This window comes from Quercus suber, unplaced genomic scaffold (genome assembly GCF_002906115.3).
Source record: "Quercus suber isolate HL8 unplaced genomic scaffold, Cork oak 2.0 scaffold_749, whole genome shotgun sequence".
Classification (NCBI taxonomy): domain Eukaryota; kingdom Viridiplantae; phylum Streptophyta; class Magnoliopsida; order Fagales; family Fagaceae; genus Quercus; species Quercus suber.
Window position 1 is genome coordinate 149,172 of NW_027070185.1, and position 5,761 is coordinate 154,932.

The window sequence follows — 5,761 nt, forward strand, 5'->3', positions numbered from 1 at the left end:
AAATTTTCCTCCTCTCTGATGAAGTTAACTCAACTTTGCTAACATCAGAAAGACTATTGCCTACACAAGTTCTTTCTCTCAAAATGACTATTAAAAGAGAAAAACTTATATAATGTTAGGAACTGGAGTTCTTCCTTAGCATGTCTGTTTTTGATGTTGAAATTAAAGATGGTCTTTGGGTGATGAAGCCATGGAAATCTCCGAGTCCTGATGGATTACACGCCGGTTTTTTCCAGAGATTTTGGTCTGTAGTTGGTGAGTCGGTCAAAAAGGAAGTTAAGCTAGGTTTTGAGGAGAGGAAAATTCCTAGCTACCTAAATAAGACCAACATTGCCCTAATTCCTAAGATTTTGGGCTCGGAAACTCTAGGAAACTATTGTCCTATTAGCTTGTGTAATACAATGTACAAGCTTGTGACAAAAAAATATTGTGTGCAGATTAAGGCCTTTCCTTGACAAGCTTATCTATCCATTCCAATCAGCTTTTGTTCCAGGTAGGAAGGAGGTGGATAATGCTATTGTTGTGCAAGAACTCATACATACTATTAGCTCTAAGAAAGGCCGGGTGGGTTATATGGCAATAAAGGTAGACTTAGAGAAGGTGTATGGCAAGATAGAGTGGAGTTTTGTTAGAGCTCTCTTTTAACTTAACATTCGGAGGGTCTTTGGCTAGTACCCACCGATGCCCTTTGATTGGTTCTTCTCTTTTGTTCTTCAGGTGCACCCATTGATGCGTGTGTGGACGATCAACACACTAACGATTTTTGTGCATCATCAAATACCAACAAGGTATCTCAAGAAGGTCTCGTAAGACATCTCATTCACAATATGTGGCATTAGTATTCCATTTTATGTTTCATCAACCATAGTTTGCTACATATCTCTATTATTCCTTATAAAGTAGTAATTAACGTTTAAAATTGAAAAAAAAAAATTTAAGCATTTGTTATACTACAATTGGTGGAAAATAAAGTGTAAACACTAGTCCACTCTTAGTGTTATACTAATCGAAAAAATTATACGGGAGTGCAATAATGTCATACTCTCTACTCTCATCTAAATAGTATATCTCACCATGAAATTTAACTAGTAGGAGTGTGAGACTCACTATTTATGTGAAAAGAGGAAATACGACATTATTTATATTTATTAAAATTTTTATAAAGCAACCAAAGTTTGATATAGAGAAAAGACACTCAACAAATTATAATTTGTGCATCACAAACTGAAACACATAATACAAGTTTATATCCTTGATTCCATGAGTTCCTATTTTCCTTGATAAGCATGTTGACAGATAATAAATAAATAAAAACTGGTAGTGACAACTAAAAATATAATTAAGTGGCTGGATCTGTACTGTGTAACGAGAGTATTCACAAACTAACATGGTGAAGATTAGAGTGGAGGGTCTCATGGTTATAGTTATAGTCTTAGAGATGGGATGGTGTTTAACAAAAACTCAACGAGGAACGACTGGTAATGCTAGCTTGCAAAATTGCCAATTTATACGTAACTTGGTGCGTGGTCTCTTGTTGAGCTATAAACCCAGTGGGCCCATTGACAGATATCTGTTACTTGGACTATGGACCAGTAGATTTCACATTTGAGTAATGATGACCATCTCAAGCCTAGCTCAAAGGCTAATATCTCTTACGTACACAAACTTTTTGAACTAAAATGGTGAACCCTATAAAAATGCGTGTAATAGAATGTACCTAGCCCTTTTCCTTTCTTAAACAGAAGAGTCACATGCCTTCTTCTTCTTCTTCTTCTTCTTTTTTTCTTTTTTTTTTTTTTTTTTTTTTTTTTTTTTTTTTTTTTTTTTTTTTTTTTGGGTGCAAATTCGGTTTCAACAACATATCACATTGTAAAATTTATTCTCTTTGAAACCAAGGTTTTGAAACCTGGATTGGATGGAGCGGTCTGACCGGAAAAACTGGGAACCAAATTGAAATCCAGTTTTTTAAGCATAGAGAACTAGGTATACATGAGTTCTAAAAGAACCTAAGCTCTCACACCTTATAAGCAAGATTGAAGCCATGACTAACGAACTAAGTGCTCTTCTTGGGAGCTAATATGCAATATTATTAAATTTATATTAAATTTACATGATTTATAGTTTCTAAACTTCGAGTATTGTGTGTGCTTTCTTCAAGCTTCCGTGACATCAATAAAGCAAACCGTAAGAGAAGTGTCACAAAATAAGCCACATAATAATTTTTATATTGTGAGGATATACTATAGGGGTGGTATGTTAGTTTACCCTCATGCTTATTACTTTTATTTGGCAATCATGGTCTGGTATGCTTCTTTTTATACAATAATTATGTATTTATTTATTATTTTTTGGCCACCTTCTCAAGGATAGTAATGAAGAATGGATGAATGGATAGTGTGTTCTCTTTGTATAGGATGCAAAATTGAGAAAAAGTACAAACATATTCCTTTTTCGTTACTTCTTGGTAAGTGGCGGCTCCAGAATTTTTTTCTAAAGGGTTGATAAAAAGATAAATCTTAGATAAAAAATGAATCTTGTGGTCTACAATGTTTCTTTATTACAAATTTGTCCATAGTATTAGCAAGAAAATAAAATATAAACTATTTGTTCATTTGACATATAGTTTTATAACAATGAACATAGTAATTATTATTGTTAAGATAAAATCTTGAAAATCGTCTATTGTTTTCAAATACAATATTAAAATTACTAATTATTATTGCTAAATGAACTTTAATTATCATTGCTCAGAATACTTATATCTATTATTTTGTTTTAACTCTTTACAATTCTTGTATTTAACAATTCAACTCAATTTTGACAACTATTGTTCTTTGTAACTATATTAAGTGTGTTTGGGTCTTGCTTATAAGCCAACTTATTACTTCATCTTTTTTCTTTTTGTTTGTGGGTTTCATGTGATTTCCCACTTATTTTATGCTTTAAGCAAAATGTTGGATAAACTATTCCCAAATAGATGCTAAGAAAATTTTTGTTGTGTTAACATTTGCTTTTGTCTTCATTCAATCACTCTTGGCCTGTCCTACGCCCCTAATCCCTACTCAACAAATTACAAATTAAAAGCACTTCAGATTCAGTAATTAATTTTTATTTCCAAGGTTTTAGATTAAATTAACTTGTTGTCGGACTCTCTTTAAAAAAAAAATTCCAAAATATTAGTAAGAGGATTATATTTAAGGTTATTTTAGTTGTGATTCAAAAAAATTAGGGTCAAAGTGTTCTAATTTTTATCTTAGAGGGTCCAAACAAAATAAATATTTTATATTTTATATTTTATATATTCTTTCTTGCCAAGTCAGGGGGTTCATTTGAACCCCCTAGAACATGGCTAGCGCCGCCCATGTTCTTGGTCAATTAATAATGTAATACTCAACTGCAGAGCTGATATCAAATTATGTGCATGATGTTGGGTATGTTTTAAAATTAATTGGGTATGTTCAAAGCTTAAGCCCATAATATTTTGTTGTAAAACCCAAGCCCATGCTCTAGAATTTTCCTTGATCAGGAATTTTTCGCAGCGAACAAAATCCTCAATCATCTCATATTTCCTTAGAAAACTAGTAAGCCGCACCATCCCCCTTTTTTTTTTGTAGAAAATACATAGTAGCTTGCGGCATCAATGGGAAAGAAAAATTCCTTTGTTTTTGCCTTTTCCTTTTCACTCTAATCATCTTTAGCTACTTCCTTTTTAAGAGCTCTAAGACTATCAAATTCTGTATATATGAGATTAGTTTAAAACAATAAAAACACATATTACTTTGTGTGAGAGTGCTTTTTTTTCTTAGCACACAGGCCCAAGTAGAGACAAGGATCCCGGGCCCAAATACTTGTTGTTTTGGTGGACTGGGCTTGGTTCACCGCAGCTAAATGAGGCTGATTACGAACCAAGTTGCGCGCAAGTCACATAAAGCTCCTCAAAATGAAAAATGCAATTCCTCTTGGTACCTCAGGGCGTACTATCGTGGGATCCCAAGCATACTGTTGTGGGATCCCGAGGTGTATTAGACCTATAAGAACCCAGAATCTTTGGTTCTCTGAACTATATGATCTTTTCCATGTTTATTATGTAATAGAGTTTTGTCCTTTCCCTTTACCTCTATGGGTGCTACATAAAAGAACACACTACACATATCTTCAAATAATTGTTAGTTTCTTAGATTAGGATATACATTTTAAGTTTCATGAGAATGATTCTGCCACGAGGATCCTGGCCCTAATTCTCACAGACTTGGTGCTTTTGCACAAGATTTGTGGGATTTGGAACTCAAGTCCGAGTGGCTTTGCTTGGGCTTTGCCTTCCAAGATAGTTAGGTGAGAAGGATTTTAGAAAGAAACAGTAAAGGAAGACAATGTAATAAAGAAATACACAAAATAATTGTTAGAGATCCTCAAATCAATATGAGGTATTTCATTATTTTTCTTGATTGTGGGTTATAATATGCTCACTAAGACGTGATACAAGGTTCAACTAAGTTCAAAAATTACAGACTTCGATAGCTATTCAAGCTTCCAAGACTTGCAAAGTTTGAATTTGTTGAATCCGAGTATGTGCTATAGTGGCTGTCTCTGGGATACCGGGAGCGGTTCCTCTGTTTTCTTTTGATTTTATAGAGCTTTTCCTATAGTTCTATATTCACGTGATACAAGGTTTAACTAAGTTAAAAAATTACAGACTTTGATAGCTATCCAAGCTTCCAAGACTTGCAAAGTTTGAATTTGTTAAATCCGAGCATGTGCTATAGTGGCTGTCTCTAGGATACCGGGAGCAGTTCCTCTGTTTTCTTTTGATTTTACAGAGCTTTTCCTATGGCTCTGTTGTGATATCTTTTCTCAGATCAAAATGATGATGAATGAATGTTCCTTAGCATGGGTTTTCTCTTCCTTTTATAGTGCGACTCTAGGGCTTCGGGGCACGAGCGATTTCTTTCTTTTGCCCCTCAGAGCTCGTACTGTGTCAGCTAACCAGAGGCTTGTCCTTTCCTTTTTCCTCATAATTTCTTCCTTTTGGTCCGACCAAGCTGAAAGCCCCTAGCTAAATTTCTATTCCAAGATCCACTCAAGTTGCTGATCTTAGCTATTTGGCCCTCTTCGCCTTTTCAGTTTTTGTCTACCCTCCATCCTTGTCATTTTTCCCAAACAATCGGTATCTTTTACTGCTGGGTTGAAATCTCCCTCCAACCACTTCTACTTATGGTTTTCTCATGCTTGGTTCCTTGAGGTGCAGCTCCTTTGTTCATGAATGTTTGCTTTACACTTTCTGACGCATGACTGGGCGCTTGAGACCTGTTTTTCCTTCATCGTTTATGCTTTGAGCCGTTTCAATCTTACTTAGAGCATGTTCTGTGTCCTGAGGATCTCGACCCTCTGGGGATCCTAGTCCAGTTCTTTCACTAGAATTTGCTGGACTTTTTAATGGCCTTTTTTGCTGGAAATTTGAACATACATAGAGCCTTGATGTCGATTCTTCTTACTATACGAATTGGGCCTTCTTTATTTTTTTATGGAATGGGCTTTGTGAAATTTTGGACCTCAACACTTTGATACTTGTGCTCTTTTGTTTTTACTGAAAATTTTCTCTTGGGCATTTGTGACGAGTTCGAAACTCTGTTTGTGAGTGCACATTAACAGAGTTGCCATTGTCTCCTAGAAAGCGACCGCCTAAGCCATCTGCACCGACGGATTCATTCCAACGAGGACGAAATCGCTTCTTAACGACAGCGGATTTAGTTCCATACCTCGG